Genomic DNA, 19,170 nt, shown 5'->3' with positions numbered 1-19,170 from the left:
CCCAACACTTATTGGTGGCGCTGGTTTGTTTTATCTCGTTTGCCAAATGTTCATATTGTAAATATTGAGCTGACTTGAACCACATTAGGAGAGAGAGAGAGAGAAATGGGGTTTAACGTCCACTCGACACAAACTAGGTCATTTCGGGACTAACATATGGTTTAATTTTATTTCAATAATTCGCTTGCGCGTAGGGGTCTTTAGCAGTGGGAGGAAACCGGAGTACCCGGAGAAAACCCACGAGGTTGGACAGGCGACCCTACTCCTTGTCACGTACAACCGGGAATTCGAAACCACGCCAGTCGACTCAATGACAGACTTTATGATACAGCGCGCACGCTAACCATTCAGCCATCCAACCCCCCTTGAACCACATTAGGATTCACAATACCCCAAATGATTCGAAAGGTTTCTACTTTATAGGGGGGCGAGGGATGGGTAGGTTGGCAGGTGGATGGCCTAATGGTTAGCGCGTGCGCGTTGTATCATAAGGTCAGTCCAACCTCATGCTAAAGACCCCTACGCGCAAGTGAATTATTTAAATAGAATTGAACCATATGTTAGTCCTGAAATGACCTAGTTTGTGTCGAGTGGACGTGAATTATTTAAAATTAACGCAAGTGAATTATTCAAATAAAATTGAACGATATGTTAGTCCCGAAATGACCTAGTTTGTGTCGTGTGAGCGTTAAAACCCATCTCTCCCCCTCTCTTCAACTTTATAGTATCTAAAAGAAAATCATTTCTCAATAATATTTCTTTACAGATTACAATGCAAGATTTTTTCTAGGAAATCGATCACTGGTTTTATATACTGTCTGGCTGCCTGCTTATTTTCTGACGTTTGTTAAATTTGATTTATAGCTTGACCCAAATTACCCCTCCTACTTTTGGCTTAAAGAGATATAAAATTTGAAAGTACAGGAAATATAAGAAACGAAAACTTTCAAAGATTTCATAACTCTGATGTAAAAATTTCTTTAATCTCTTAAATCTGCTGTGTTGGCTTATTGCAGATTATTTTTTGCAGCCAGATGTAGTGCCGACGTAAAGTCTAGACTTTTAAAATTCTCAGAGAAAAGTTTCTATTTATTGGAAATGACAGGCTTTGTTTACGGCTCACGGAACCGTGTCATATACTATGACAGAGATTTGAGTTCAAGTGTTAAAGAAGGAGCGTCTTGGTCGCTGAGAAAAAAAATCTAAATATTTTGAATAGATTAAACTCTACTGTCGGCTTTTTTGAGTATTGAAATAGATAGCCCAAGATGGTTACGGTACAATAGAGAAGTATTTATAAAGACAACAACAACTTGATTTCTCATCAGAACTTACACAGTGTAAGGTCATACGAAACTTAGGCTGCCTGCCAACTGTTAGCTCCGCTTGAGAACAGACACTAAAATAGTTAGCCGACATTTTAAATCCTAAATTTTGAGAAGTATTTATTCTGCTTCCATTTAATGGAATTGGATAGGTTTATTTAGTCTTTGTGTGTATGCCAGATGCGAAACGGAGTACAACCGCATTAGGACAATCACCAAATATTCCTACGCCGTCACCCACCAGGTTTTGGTGAATATTTATAATTTTGATGCGGGAGGATACAAGAGTTGAGAGGTTGGTTAGGTTGAAATGTAGGGTCTGAAATTGCATGTTTACTTGTCTCTACTTCCAGCTTGTGTATCTCAAGTTTTTCATGAACAACCTCATATACGTGCTTTTGGGCAAGAGGTTGCCACATGTTGCTCCATCTGTGGTAGAAAGCGTTGTACCCAACAAAAATTTGGGAAAAAGTTAGAGCCAGTCTAAGATACGAGAATTAATATTAAAGTCAATTGGGAAATGATTAGTGATCCGTGGCCATTACAAAGCAATATACTATTTTTTAGATATGGCAGCCATTCGGGAAAGAGATTTATTCTCGAAGTATAAAGTAGGTGGATCACTGTGTGCTGAATGAGAGAGATAGAGAGAAATGGGGTTTAACGTCCACTCGACACAAACTAGGTCATTTCGGGACTAACATATGGTTTAATTTTATTTCAATAATTCGCTTGCGCGTAGGGGTCTTTAGCAGTGGGAGGAAACCGGGTGCAGAATGAGTGTAAGGCGTCTGTCTTAATAAAAATTCAAAAATTCAAACAACAGAGAGATAGCGCAACCACTCCACTTGTTTCAATGACAACGTATCTTTTAAAGCGCGATATACCCCTAGGCTAGGATATCTCGAGCGAGAGAGGGTTAGGCTGGAAATCTATTCCTTCTGTGATTTACAAGCCTGGGATGACAACCACTCCACTTGTTTCAATGGCCCAATTTTTTTTTGAAGTGCGATATGCCCCTAGGCTAGAATATCCCGAGGAACTTTTGCCGGGATCGAAGCTGGTCGCTCCTGGTTATTGAGCTAGTACCTTTCTACCCCCGACAGCCGCTATGAACCGTATATACCCAGGGACTCTCATCTTATCATAATACAAATCTGATGAAAACTCCGGCCTCTATCGTGCTGACAGCCATTAAAAGCAATTTGGGCGGGTTTTCGCAAAAAAGTGCATAACTCTAAAATACATTATGCTGGTTACAAAATACAAATCCCACATCAGTATTAGTGATCAAAATACACCGTCTTTTTACTATTAAGTATGTTAAGAACTCAATTACAGGAATCTGGAATTACTGTGAAAACACTATAAATGACATTTTAGAAACCGACAAACAGGTGTCTCCGAAAACATAAAGAATTGGCCCAAATAAATAGGGCTTAATGTCTTACTCTTTAACATGATCTTCCTCTTTAACTTGATTTAGAGAGAACGATACGCCAGGGCTAGAACTCTAGACCTTAGAACACAATACCGGGGTTGGGATGGGGGGATGGCCGAATGCTTAATGAGTGCGCGCTGTATCATAAGGTCTGTTATTGAGTCAACTGGCGTGGTTTCGATTCCCCGGATGTACGTGCAAGGATTAGGGTCGCCTGTCCGACCTCGTGGGTTTTCTCCGGGTCCCCAGGTCGCCCCCCCCACTGCTAAAGACCCCTACGCGCAAGCGAATTATTGAAATAAAATTGAACCATATGTTAGTCCCGAAATGACCTAGTTTGTGTCGAGTGGACGTTAAACCCCATTTCTCTCTTTGTCTAGAACAAAATACATCCGACATTGTCAGACAAACATATGTTAATATTTATTTATATTTTTACATGTAGGAGATTTTGCCCGGACAGCGTCATTTCCAATTGTCAAGGATTCTTTTTATGTACACGCCCATGTGTACACAAAAGGGTTGACGTCGGTGTTGTTACACATGCTCAAAATCTATAATTACAATTAAAACTCCGTGGTGTGAGTACAAATAGGTGTGGACAGACGAACGGGGGTGACTACAATATACGACAACATATGGGCGTTAAAAATATAATACAGCAATATATTATTTGCCAGTCAAGGTCGAACACCGGATGCAGACTATTTGAAACCCGAGAAAGTTGTAAATTAGCCAGGCCGTTTTTATATGTGTTGAAAATCTGATCTGTAGCCTTGACAGTTTTCTTTTAATACACGGATATACTTTATTTCCTTCAAAATGGCCGTGTGTTATTTGATGATGCAACAGAAGGTTTTAATTTAAATGAAATCGAACACTTATACCACAAAAACTGTCTGTGTACTAGTCATACACTCCATAACACGTGTCATGGCGTATTACACGGACGATATGTCAAACATCGAACCTGAATGTTTTATGGCAGGTTTCACTGTATACTAAACTTATGCTGCCTGTGTACAATTAGCCCCGCTTCAGAACAGGCCTAAAGCTGGTTTGTTCACATTTTAACGCCTAGTCGAAAACACTAAGTATTACGTTTTCAGGTTTCACTGCACAAGAGAGAGAGAGAGAGAGAGAGAGAGAGGGAGGGAGAGAGAGAGAGAGAGAAAAATGGGGTTTAACGTCCACTCAACACAAACTAGGTCATTTCGGGACTAGCACATGGTTTAATTTTATTTCAATAATTCGCTTGTGCGTAGGGGTCTTTAGCAGTGGGAGGAAACCGGAGGACCCGGAGAAAACCCACGAGGTTGGACAGGCGACCCTACTCCTTGTCACGTACAACCGCGGAATCGAAACCCCGCCAGTTGACTCAATGACAGACCACTGCATACGAAACTTGCGTGGTATGTATACAGTTAGCTCCGCTTGAGAGCCGACAAAATGCTGGTTGACGGGCTTTTTAATTCCTAAATGTAGTCGAAAACACTAAGTATACTTCTAAAATCTTGAGAAGTTTTTATTCCGATTCCATTTACATAGTCTTGTGTATATGAACCAGATCAGTAGCTGCGGAAGGGCAGTGAAATTTTTATTGTGTGTGTGTGTGTGTGTGGGGGGGGGGGGTGTCTTCTCCTCCCAAGATGAAGGGGTGTCCGGGGTTCCCGCCCCCCCCCCTCCCCGGGAAAATTTTGAAATCTCAAACGCGTTTTCCAGCCCAGAAAATCGTTCTCTAGCGAACTCTGAACAGTAAACATAATGACAGAAAGGGGTCCATGAGAGTGGGACATTGGGAAAATCAGTACAAAATATAGGGCAGCTTAAGGGAAGGGTAGCTCAATTTACGGTTCGTCTGTTGGTTGATGTCGGGATTCAAAATAAACACTTTCTCTTTCGATCTGGGCTAGGTCTGTGACAGCTTGCAAATTCGACTGACACCCGTCTCTAGGTGAAACTGGGTACCAGGTGCCACGCCGCCCCCTAATCAGTACCCCACATGATGATCCCTGACTACTGTCTATTACAAACAGTAGGTATTTTAGAACTATGGTCGGCAACTTATTTTTCGACAAATAATTGTCGGGAACATATCAAAAATATAAATAGATTTAAAGGGGTTATCGGGTGGTGTAACATGAGCTGGGACCCAAACCCGAAAATATCAGGTAAATTTTGGTCCAGGGCCTATTTGGGCCCCGAGTGAATTTTAGGACCCGAACGAATTTTGGGCTCCGAGTGAGGCAGGGCTCCAGACGAAGCCGAGTATCCTGCTAATATTATATATGTATCTGTACAGTGAAGTTTAAGGTGAAAGTGTGTCTTACAATCTATAGAAATGAAATGGGGTTTAACGTCCTACTGTTCTGCCCCGACTTGGCTAATGAAGATGGGCATACGCCATACAGTGTGATATGAGGGAAATTTTACCCGGGGAGCGGCACTATGGCCTACTCTTATATCAAATTCCAAATGCCAAGGGATCTTTTACGTGGACACCAATGTGTACATGGGACCTCGTTTTTTCGTCCAATCCGAACGACTATACGTTGTCACATGCCATGCCTTCTGTCATGCACCACTGGCAAGGGGAAATCACGCCGGAAAATCTCGATGAACTTTCTCGACCACGGGACCTCCATGTTAGCTATCCGACGTCTTACTCACTAAACCTCCGCGGCTCCAAAGATCAAAAACCCAATACAGTATGATGTGATAAATTCCGTACAAACGTTGAAGATAAAAAACCCGCAAAATATAAACTACCACCCAACATGCTTGACGTTGAAATATGCACATTCTGTTTCTTTTCTACTTTTTTGTTATCTTGGAAATTCTTTTGAGTGTGTAAATGCCCGAAAGGCTATTGTTGTCATATCTGTTAGAGTCATATGGCGTCCCGCAATCGTGGAATCTAAAGATACATTATGGGAGATTAGATAAAGAGCTTGTAGTTCTCAGTATAATAGTTAAAAACTAGATAATGTAACAGGGGTATGCTGAAAATTTCAGTCAAATTACTCCGAGGTATTGACGTTTGAATTTTAGGCCTCACCTCGATCATCATTGCTAAAGTCGGTACGATAAAAAAACATAGTCTCGATTATTCATTTTAAGATTAAATTACCAATGAGCGCTCAGCAGCAAATCGGATTCAAACCCTGTGAAAATCCGACACATAAGATGGCATTGAGAGTTGATTATGGTCTGGATAAGTTAATTAATGTATAATTAATAATTTAGATAACATTAAGAAAGACCTGCAATAAGCAGATTTAGCTCGTGCATAATGTATGTTTATTGCGTTGGGAGCCTCGGTCGCTCAGTCTGCGAGGCGCTGGTTCACTAGGCTCACCATGGCCAGTCACGAGATCCCGAGTTTTATCCATGTGTTGGTTGAGTAGGTTACCCGGAGTTTTGCAGTGTGGTTTTCCTTGTCAGTCGTGCTGGACGACAGGCCTGGTGCAGAACGGTGTCTAGTCTTTCGGATGGGACGAACAACTGAGGTCCACGGTACACGTTGGCGTGCACGTAAAGAACCCTAGTTCGGATGAGACGAACAACTGAGTACCACGGTACACGTTGGCGTGCACGTAAAGAACCCTTAATAGTTGGGATTCAAAATAAGAACAGGCCGTAGCACTGTCATCCCGGCAATATGTCATCCCCCATACACACCGCCCGTCGTCATTGGTCCGGTTGGTGCAGAAAAGTAGGGCGTAAAACCTGATTTCATTTCAGGCTTACTGTCTTAGGTAGATGTGTGAGCCACGGTGACTCGTGAATAGGACGTTGGCTCGCTAACCTGGATTCCCGTGTTCGATCCCTGCGTTGGCCGAAAAATTTCATCTTGATTTTCCAGCGTGGTCTCCCCTGTCAGTGGTGAAGCGACAACGTGTAGTCGTTTGAACGGAACGAAACACCGAGGTACCTTGTACACATTGGCGTGCACGTAAAGGACCTTTGAATTTGAAATAAGAGTAGGCCGTAGTGCCGCTGTCCGGTCAAAATTTCCCCCATAGCACCCTGCATGGCGTATGTCCGTCTTCATTAGCCCAGTCGGGGCAAAACAGTAGGACGTTAAACCCTATTTCATTTCTGCAAAATGTGTATACTCCTACAGAATCGTCTGCTCATAATGATTACAATCCAACTTGAATAATATCCCAAAGTTTAAAATTTCACCTTAAAACTCTGTAACGGGTTATTTAAGACCTTGAGATTCAACAATCTCTTTAAATTTGAGAAGAAAAAAAAGATCCGTCGAGAAGTATCCCCGTAGAGTACTCATAGGAAATCGACGACGCCCTATTAAGGGTTATCAGAAACGCGAAAGTTTATATCAAATCCCAGCCTTCTCGTGATAGGGTATTATGACCACTTTCAGCGTGACGTCGATATATAAACTTAATTAACAGATCTCCACGGCTTCTCTCTATGTAATCACGATAACGTTGGTGTCTAATAATCGTGGTATGTTTGTTCATAAAGCCATGGAATTCTCATTTTAGATATAGTAGATTAGTTTTACTCTTGACGGCGATATGTAGTCTCTTATTTTCTCATGTTCAGCGAAATTGGAACCTTAAAAAACTTGCTCATATATGACGCATCAATCAACCGTTAACGTGCTTGCTGTTTTAGCCTCGCGTTTTTTTGATGATCAAGCTGTCTGTTTTATACAGAGATGAAATGAAATGGGGTTTAACGTACTACTGCTCCGCACCGACCGGGCTAATGATGATGGAAATGAAATGAAATGGAGTTTAACGTCCTACTGTTCTGCTTCTATACTGGGATGATGAAGACGGACATATGCCATACAGTGTGTCATGAAGAAAATTTTGCCCGGGTAGCGGCACTATGGCCTACTCTTATATCGAATTCCAACTGCCAAGGGATCTTTACGTGCATGCCAATGTATACACGGGACCTCGGTTTTACGTCCGATCCGAACGACTAGACAGCTGTCCTTGTCAGGTCCTCCGTCCTACACCACTGACAAGAGGAAACCACGTCGGAAAATCCTGATGAACTTTATCGGCCAATGAAGGGATTGAACACGCGACCTCCAGGCTAGCGAGCCAGCGTCTTACCCACTTACCCACTGTGGCTCCCTTATGGTGATGGGCATTTTGACGGACATTTTGCCCAAGCCGCTGGCGTCTAATCTTATTTCGAATTTCAACTGTCACGGGTTCTTTGATGTGCAGTCGGTGTGTACGTACGGGACCTCGGTTTAGTCAGAACGACTAAACAGTGTATCTTACCAGACCCGCCAACCTGCACCACTGACAAGAAGAATCCATGCGGGACACGGTTTTACACTCTCAAGAAATAACACTGTTTAAAGATACGTTATGGGAGATTAGATAAAGAGCTGGCAGTTCTCACTATAATAGTTGAAAACTAGATAATGTAAAGAGAATTTGCTGAAAATTTCAGTCAAATTGATCCACTCTGAACCGTGAATTTAGCGAATGAATTTTAGGCCTAGCCTCGATCATCATTACAAAAGTCGGTACGATAAAAAAAAACATAGTGTCGATTATCCATTTTTTGATTTAATCATGAATGAGCGTTGGGCAGCAGATCGGATCCTAATCCAGTAAATATCACAGGCTAGCGATGACATCGAGAGTTAATTATGGTCTGGATAAGTTAATTAATGTCTAATTAATAATTTAGAGAAAGACTTGCAATAGGCAGATTTACCTCTTGCATAATGCATGTTTAAGTAAAATTTTAATTTTCTGTTTTTATTGCCGTTACAGTTTGAAGGAAGTTAAACAGAGAGTTGGATTTCAGTAATTCTCACAGTTAAACATATAAACGAACTTAGTGAAAAGTTCAATGGCATCATATGTACAGTTAAAATGGGTTGAAACTAGTTTGATCTAATACAGTAAAACCGTGTCAATCGTATATCTTACTAAAATCTTGTTGAAACCTGTTTAACATGTTATTCTGATTGGGGTTTGGTGGCCGGGTGGTTGTCAATCTGATTAAAACACAGATCCTATTTCGTTTCGTTTTTTATATCTCAAAATTTCGTTTTACTTGTCTTTACTACACTACTATCTGGAAGAGTTGTTATATTACTGGCGTGTGCGCGCTTATCATAAGGTCTGTCATTGAGTCAACTTGCGTGGTTTCGATTCGATGGTTGTACGTGACAAGTAGGGTCGCTTGTCGCCCCTGTCTCTTTCTCCTCCATGGTTTCTCCTTGTGAAAGGTCTGGTACAATGTTCTGGCAATTAAAGGCGACTAATTGTTCTGATAGGACGAAAAGTCGAGGTTCCGTGTCGCAGATCGAAAAGCCGAGGTTCCGTGTCGCGGAGGTCAATGAAAACATTTCTCTCCTAGCCCACAAAATGGCGCATGCCCGTCTTCATTAACCCGGTAAACCATGTTCCCATGCCCGTCTTCATTAACCCGGTTAACCATGTTCACATGTACTGATGTATCAATAAGATTAAGTCATTTTAGGGTTTATCAAAAATTTATGAATAAAATCTGAATAATTATAGATTTAGTGGTATTTGGTTAATTGTAAAATGTCTTAAGTGGGCAAATGTTATAAGGGATTCTGTGGAAATTTCAAGTGGGAATGAAATGAAGTTTAACGTCCTACTGCTTTGCTCCGACGGGCCTAATGAATAATGAAGACGACTTGCGCCATACAGTGTGCTATGGGGGAAATTGGGCACTGACAGCGGCACTACGACCTACTCATATATCGAATTCCAACTATCAGGGGTTCTGTTAGTTGCACACCAACGTGTACACGAGATCTCGTTTTTTTTCGTCCCACCCGAACAACTATTCATTGTCCACTGCCAGGCCATCAATCCTGCACTAGTTACAAGGAGGAGCACACCGAAAAATCTCAATGAACTCCCTCGGTCAGCACACAAGACCCCCATGATAGCAATGAAATGAAATGAAATGGGGTTTAACGTCCTATTCTTCCCCCCATGATAGCGAGCCAGGGTCTTACTCACTGAGCCACAGCGTCTCCCTTGTTATAAGTGAATCTATGTTTTTTCAAGTGGAATCTGGGTTGGGACTACGCACACAAATTGGTTCAAGATATGAAGTGGTTGATGATATATGATATAAGATAATATCAGAAGACATGGCACGCTGTATATATATATATATATATATATATATATATATATATCATATAATTTACAAAACAGACATATGTAAAGTATGTACCAACCAGATGCCCAGAGCTCTCTAATGGCAGGAAATATGACAAGCCTCGTACATTAACCCTAAACCTAACGTAATGACATATTGATGGCTTTTACATATTATGTGAACTACATGACGACCACCCTTAAAAAAATAATAATTTTAGCAGTTTCTTAAAAAAAAGTACCAAGACACTCCCCAGTTTTTATGTGCCGAAGTACATGGAATGGAGTGGGGTTTAATGACCCAACATGTTCTTTGGTTACCATCTTCACGACGGTTTTTCGTCTCATCCAAATGAGTAGAAACGCTTTACCTTGGCTTTGGAGCAAACCGTCGTGATGTACAAAATAATATCCCATAGCAGTACGTTTGGAACAAACCACTCTAAAATTGAAATTGTATCTGGCGAAATTCTACTCATTCGACTTGAAGAACTTTAAATGTGAATCTAATGATTAAATTAATGCTTATGTGAAACTTAATTCGTATTAAAGGCCCCCGTTTGTCATTTCCATTATTCGGAAATATAAAAATAAATTTTATCGCGGTTTAACCCAACGACGTCCAGGGACTTTAAAAGGAAACTAGATTTAGTAAACAGTCCCACTTACCGGTATTATAAAACTGAAGAAATGGTATGGGGTTTACCGTCCTACTGTTTTGCTCCGACTGGGCTAATGCAGACTGTAAAACAGAAGGGATATGTTAAACAATGTCAAGGAGACAAACTGCTCGGTTCACACATTTCCAGATATCATTAAAATGACATTTAAAAAGCCCAAAGACGGTTGACTCATCAATAATTTCATTCAAAAAACAAATCTGCTAGAATAATTTGTATTTTCTGATTTTCATGAAATCTTGTTAATGAATATGATTTTGGTAAACTGAAAATTTATCTATTTTTTTGTGCCTGGGAAACACGTTGACGATCCAAATATATCATCAAATCACCATTAGTCGGATGGACGCAGAGAGTGTTTCGGTCATAAACTGTGTTCTCGTCAACATGTTTTAGAGTCGTTTGGTGGTGTTTGTCATTACTGAACACCAGGTGCAGACTGTCTTTCAAAAACTGCTAGAGATTCTCCAAATAAACCAAATAAAATTTTTGGCCCCCTTTTATATCCAACCTATATATCCTATTACAACTATCAGTGTCGAATTCTGCAATTTCATGAGGCACCTAATCCAACGCATGACAGACCAAATTCAAAGCATGACAGACCAAATTCAAAGCATGACAGACCAAATTCAAAGCATGACAGTCTGGCTTAAAAGATATCTACTTCTGCGGTGATCATGTTCTATCGTAGAATATGCGAACCATGCGATCATGCGAGAAAAAAGGCTATACATGCCCAACACCATACCTAATACTCGAAACCACCATGCGAGAACCAAGGCTATATATACCAAGCACCACACCTGAGACTCGGAATTATCGGAATCCTCTGTTTAGTTTTTGTCTCAGTGTTTTACCAAAAGCTCGGAATTATCGTTATGGGGGGTAAAATTGGAATTATTTGTCCGACTTTGCCGATTTATAAATCTAAAACACAAAATGGTAATTTCCTATAATGAAGACTGTCATACGCCAAACAGTGTTTTATGAGGGGAATTTTTCCCGGACAGCGGTGCTACGGCCTTCTCTTATATTGAATTTCAACTAGCAAGGGATCTTTTACATGCACTCTATGTGTACACGGGACCTCGTGTTTTCGTCCCATCCGAACGACTAGACACCTATCCCCGCCCCCCCGTCCTACACCACTGACAAGAGAGAATATGCAAACTATTAACTATTAATGTTTTACTTGTTTTATATGTTCAGGGATCAATCATTGAAACGTTTCAGTAACGACTGATAATGATATAATTGTTTTATATTTTTAGGGACCATTCATTGAAACGTATTCAGTAACGACGGATATAATTGTTTTATATGTTCAGGGATCAATCATTGAAATATATTCAGTAACGAATAATATAATTGTTTTATATTTTCAGGGACCAGTCATTGAAACATATTCAGTAAAGACTGATATAAAGTATAGATTTGCTACTACCACCGTGATTAATACCTTGTTTAACCAAGATGAGGAACCATGTGACGTCATGTTCACTGTCAGCATGCCCGAAACAGCAATGGCGAAGTCTTTAACCTTGTACGTATATTTTGGGGAATATCGCCCACTCGTAAAGAGAAATCTTCCGAATCCCCTAATATATTACACGCCTCTCTTCGTACTGATTTGAAAGTGTAAAAGTAATCTGAAAGAAGCCCAGAAACACAAATATTTAAAGTGTCTGTATAGAATATATTCGAAAATAGAACAAGTAATAATGATACTGTAAATGAACAATTAAACGCTTCCCTATGTTTTGAATAGCTTGGTATTTGAAATTTGTACCAAGAACTACCAATGTACTATCGCCCTTTTTATCTATTTGATTTTGTACTTTGGGCATACCTTTTTTTAAAAATATTTTCCTTAATGACGGGCGAAATGTGTCAATTGTTTTGATATTTCTTTGATGAAGGGCGAAACGTGTCAATTGTTTTGATATTTTCCTTAATGAATGGCGAAAGGTGTGAATTGTTATTTTGTTATTTTACTTGATGGAAGCTGAAATGCATCAATTGTTTTGGTATTTAAACTTATGACACTTGGTGTACGCCGAAACGTATCAGCTGTTTTTATATTTTACTTATGAACGTCAAAACGGTATCTCTATAAAACACAATTACCAACTCTGACAAAACTACCCGTGTTAAATATTGAATTTTTTTCCTTTCAGACAAAAGAATGATGAAACCACCAATTTACCATTGACATCATCTATTAAAGGTGATAAATATGGTAGCATCATTACTTGGTAAGTTACAGAAAATAATAATAAACAAATATCCACCTTCTCAGCCGCCCGGAAGCACGCTTATTCCTTCCATAATCAACTTGGGATTAAGTAGAATGTACGAGATGTAAACAGGGTTAGGGAACGTGATTGTTGTCGAGGATTGTGGGTCAGCGTAAGGCTTACGACTAGAAGACGGAGTAGGGTTAGGGTTAGTGCTAGCCCTGTTTATAGCTCGTGACCTATGACGAAATCTGCAGGTGTGCATATGAAATAGATCTAATCATTTAAAGCCCTATTTTTCTGCACCAACCGGGATAATGAATTCGGACACCCCAAGCAATATGCTTTGAAGGAAACTGGAAGAGGCTCTCTTAGATCGGTTAAACCATATGTTAGTCCCGAAATGACCTAGTTTGTGTTGAGTGGACGTTAAACCTCATTTCTCTCTCTCTCTCTGTCTCTTAGATCGGAGCGGCTAGAAACATTTTCTTGACAGGGGAAGCCAGACTGGGATCGAAACCGAGACGCCTTGGTTAGTGAGCCAATTAAAGACTATATATCTTTGCTTATCCATTCCTAACACGAGTTGCAAGACTTCGAGAGTTTCAATTCCACCCATAGGTGTATAGATCTATCTAACTAGATTCAGTGATTATATAGCTTTTATATATCCACACGAGTTCGATATACTATTGGAATTTGTTTCCTATGGGTCTATACTGACAACCAAACTACCGAGACAACCATATTTAACATGCGTCCCCAAGGAATTGCGTTCGCGCTTTTTAAACGCCTAACACTGGAACACTGATTTATCACCATGTTATTTTCATAATTTTTGTCTCATAGGTCACAAGGAAAAAATCATATAGTTGCCAAGCAACCAGTTCAAGGTCATGGACGAGTGACCTTTAACGTGACCTACCAAGAACTGTTGCCTAGAAATGACGGAGCATATGATAGTCCTATATACATTACACCAGAATATCCGGTGAGGAATCTTTATATTGAAAGTAAAATAACAGAACCACGTCTTATAGAAGATGCTGAGTTGTCATTACCAACCGATCCAGAATTAGATGGTAGGTCATCCCTCAAATAATACTGTCGAATAAACAGTTATCAAAACTAGCGCCCCTTCCTCTGCTTCCACAACCCTCAAATAATACGGTCAAATAAATAGATATCACCCCCCCCCCCCCCTTCGTCACAGCCCTCAAATAATATTATCAAATGAATAAATACCACCCCTTCCCCCTTCTTTCGTCCCACAACTACCCATAATCATGTTTTAGTGACATTCGTGTCAAATGAATGTCTCCACGGTAGATTTTGTTGGAATACAATGTAAGTTGAAGTAGCGGCAAACCAGAGTCTTGCAGGCGTCCAAAACTGTTTGTAGAAACAGTCATGTCATTATTTTGCACCATAGTGAATCCGAAGAGCCGCATTTTGTGAATGTAATGTGCAAATAAATATTTCTAGTGAAACTGACTTAAAGAATTGTATACTTCTTTCTTAAAATCACCACTTTCAATTATGTTTATCATATAAATTATCTATTAATTCGCAAGTGGTGATACAGCAACTAGCTCTGAACGCATTGGTAACTTATACTCTGTGTCTGTTAATCATATAAATTATCTATTAATTCACAGGTGGTGATATAGCACCTTACTCTGAACGCATTGGTAACTTATACTCTGTGTCTGTTAATCATATAAATTATCTATTAATTCACAGGTGGTGATACAGCACCTAGCTCTGAACGCATTGGTAGCTTATACTCTGCTGTATCTGTTAATCATATACATTATCTATCAATTCACAGGTGGAGATATGGCAACTAGCTCTGAACGCATTGGTAGCTTATACTCTGCTGTTAATCATATAAATTATCTATTAATTCGCAGGTGGTGATACTGCAACTAGCTCTGAACGAATTGGTAACTTATACTCTGCCGTTGTAAACTATCTGAAGGAATTCCCTGTAGGATCCAGTAGACCCAATGGACAAATGTCTCTCAGATATTCTCTACCCAGTACTTCAGAAGATGCTGGAGACTTAGTGGTGAGCTAATAAAGAGTTTTAGTCCCATTAGAACAAGAATATAATAAGAATTTAACAGTTTCTTTAAATGACATGTTAGTAATTGATAGGCAATAACACCTGTATATGGACAATTACTGGTTTATTTTACTTGCCACGTTTTTGGCGATAGTCCCTTGTCTTTATCAAACAATGAATGTTATTAACACACTTGTATGGATAACCAATTACCAATTTACTAAACCAGCGAAGTTTCTACGATGGTTACTCATTTTTATCCAGCAAGCGATACTTTTAATATTGACATTAATCGTATCATAGAGCCCCAATCCACAATCTTCTAAACTTTAACATCCATTTTCTTTCAGAAATCAAAGAATCACTTTGTACACTTCTTTTCACCCAAACTATCTAAACCATCTCCCAAAGAGATTCTTTTTCTACTGGACGTTAGCAGCTCAATGGCTTCGAACAGCCAAATGGCTCAAATGAAAAGAGCCATGAAGACCATATTGGACAGCTTGGATAAAAAGGACAAGTTTAAGATAATGATTTACTCTGACAAAGCAACACCTTTGGGAAAACTACCACTGGTATCTATCAGAGCTGCACGAAAATTGAAGAAAGTTTTGCAGTCCGTTCGAGCATCTGGAGGTATGATCCCACAACATGATTTGTCATAGTAGTACACCAATTAACTAAAACCGTAATATAGATAATCATTCTTATTTTGTTACACTAATACCAACTGAACATTAATATCACCCTATATAAGCATTAAAGTTACAATTTCATATTATATTTTTAAAATGTATTAAAATAAAGCCCTAAAATAGATGGTATCTATATACAGTCCTACCTTGTTAAAGAATAAACCTATTAAACCTATAATTCACTATTCACTGCGGCTCTCTATATATATACATGTACAAGCATAAATAACTGTATACAGTAGCAAGCAACGTAAAGTTACAATTTCATATTTTCTAAGAAAGTCAAAACATAATTATTTCTATGTCTTTTGCCCAATAGGTTGTCAACTCACTATTATGCGATCGGAGCAGAACAGTGGGACGTTAAACCCCATTTCATTTCTTATGATTGTAGATAATTAATCTGAATAAATACTGTTTAAATCGTAGTAGATACATTCAGTTTGTTTATTCAACAGTATCTTAATGAGCTTTATTCAACAGTATCTTAATTAGCTTTATTCAACAGTATCTTAATTAGCTTTATTCAACAGTATCTTAATTAGCTTTATTCAACTGTATCTTAATTAGCTTTATTCAACAGTATCTTAATTAGCTTTATTCAACTGTATCTTAATTAGCTTTATTCAACAGTATATTAATTAGCTTTATTCAACAGTATATTAATTAGCTTTATTGGTTTAAATTCTGTTTAAATCGTAGTAGATACATTCAGTTTGTTATTCAACTGCATCTTAACTAGCTTTATTGGTTTAACTTCATTATTTCAAAACTCTTTTGTATCTAAATTAATAAATATTTGTGCTTAAAGGTGCATTATGTAATATTTAGATAGAGAGTTGACAGTTCTCGCTATAATAGTTACAAAATCGAGAATGAAAAGAGAATATTTCATTCAAGTTAGGGCTCGTTTGTCATCGCTACCGTTGTTACGATAGTACACAAAGTCTCAATTATCCATCTTTTAATTAAATCATTAACTATCAGTCCTTTTAAACCCGTTGAAAATCAAGAGCACTCGATGCCATAGAAAGTTAATTATGTTCTTGTCATGTTGATAAATGTCTAATTAATAGTTTATATAACATTTAAGACCTAAAGCAAGGCCCATAATAGGCATATTTAGCGCTTGAATAATGGATCTTCAACAGTTAAGGCCATAGTTTCATATTGGTTGCCTTTTCGTGAACAATTAATACACACGCGGTCAACAGCATGTTCATATAAGGATAATGCTTTTATTTCCACGAGAGGGGTTGGATGACCGAATGGGTAGTGTGTGCGCGCTGCATCATAAGATATGTCATTGAGTCAACTGGCGTGGTTTCGATTCCCCGGTTGTACGTGACAAGGAGTAGGGTCGCCCTGTCCAACCTCGTGTGTTTTCTCCTGGTCCTCCGGTTTCTATACGCTGCTAAAGACCCCTACGCGCAAGAGAATTTTTGAAATAAATTGAACAATATGTTAGTCCAAAAATGACCTACTTTGTGTCGGGTGGACGTTAAACCCCATTTCTCTCTCTCTTTATTTCCACAGACAGTGTGACGTAACAATAGCATGTTTATATAAGGATAATGATTTTATTACCACGGATAGTGACGTAACAATAGCATGTTCATTTAAGGATAATGATTTTATTACCACGGATAGTGACGTAACAATAGGCATGTTCATTTAAGGATAATACTTTTATTTCCACAGATAGTGACGTATCAACAGCTGTCAAGAGTGGTTTGGAATACGTCACAGAACATTTTAAAAACACGAAGAACTCAATGATTTTCCTAATAATGGGGGGACAAAGCGCTTCAAGCAGCATATTCACTAAAACAGCAAACAAAGCCAAGATTCCCATTTTTAGCATTGCTTTTGGAAATGCAGACTGGAATCTCGCCCAGCGTATTTCTGCAGAGAACTACGGAGACTCTATTAGTATTCATTCTGATAAAACCGCTTTTAAAGACATTACCACGTTTTATAAAGACATAGCTTACAGGTCTATTTCTGGACTAGAATTTAAATATTTGACAGAAGACAAGCAATCAGTTGAATTTGATACAGTCCGGTACCAGTCCAGAAACTATTATCCTGGATCTGAAATAATTGTTAGCGGAAAGGTTTCCAGTCAAAAATCAATCAGTGGTCTAGTACAAGGATCTTCTGCCGATGGAGATATCGAAGTCAGCACAGACTCTCAGCAAGTAGCAGATGTTTCTAGTACTGTGGACGATTTGTGGATATACCTCAATATTGAGCAGCTGATTCGTAAACATAAACGAACTAGCGATGATGAGGAAAGAAATGAAATCAATACGAATCTGCAAAAGATGTCGTCAGAGGTAAGTGACTGTAATATGAGCTACGATTTTTATAAAGACTCCCGTCTTCACCAGGACGTTAAGCTCCACCTAGTGGATCCTGAATATAGTATCAGGGTTAGTGAAACCGACACCAGCCGATCCATATCAAACTCATTGACTAACTGCTGTGTGAATAGAGTTCCAACGTCAATTTAGATAACCACGAGGAACGTCTTGTGGTTATTTGCTCAGAGGTTACTTTCCACATGGCCATGAGTAATGAACTGCACCGTGCAGGAAGCAGGATATGCCCACTCTTTTAAAAAGGAATATTCATGCGCTTTAAATCAAATCTATTGAAATCCACATGATTTAAGCATTTTTCTTATTTTTCTTTTATTTTAGCATAATTATGTAACTCCGCTGACAGCTATATTGGCAGACGCACCTAATGGAGAGGGGGCAGATACGGTGACGTACTCCTATAATTCGGGCAGTGGGTCATATTCCCGCTACACATATGGTTCCAACAGAGGTGGGTCTCAATCAGGTTCCAACTCCAGATATACGTACCAAACCGGAAGCTCCGGAAGCAGTGGAGGTTCTCAAGATGGAGGTCAATCAAATTACCGATACAGTTACCAAACCGGAGGAGGACCAGGTTCAGACACAAGATATAGTTACCAGACCGGGGGTTCTGGAAGTAGCGGAAGTGGTGGGTCGCAAATAGGAAGCGGTTCTCCAACTGGAAGTGGATCAAACTACCGTTACAGTTATCAAACCGGAGGACCAGGTTCAAACACGAGATATAGTTACCAGACTGGAGGGCCTGGTAGTACAGGAAGCGGTTCTCAAACCGGAAGTGGATCAAATTACAGATATACCTACCAAACGGGATCGCAAACAGGAAGCGGTTCTCCAACCGGAAGTGGGTCAAACTACAGATATACCTACCCAACCGGAGGCACCGGAGGCAGTGGTGGGTCGCAAACAGGAAGCGGTTCTCCAACTGGAACTGGATCAAACTACCGTTACAGTTATCAAACCGGAGGACCAGGTTCAAACACGAGATATAGTTATCAAACTGGGGGACCTGGAAGTGGTTCTCAATCCGGAAGTGGATCAAATTACAGATATACCTACCAAACCGGTAGCACCGGAGGCAGTGGTGGGTCGCAAACAGGAAGCGGTTCTCCAACTGGAACTGGATCAAACTACCGTTACAGTTATCAAACCGGAGGACCAGGTTCAAACACGAGATATAGTTATC

This window comes from Patella vulgata, chromosome 7 (genome assembly GCF_932274485.2).
Source record: "Patella vulgata chromosome 7, xgPatVulg1.2, whole genome shotgun sequence".
NCBI lineage: Eukaryota > Metazoa > Mollusca > Gastropoda > Patellidae > Patella > Patella vulgata.
Note: the sequence above shows the minus strand (reverse complement) of the source record.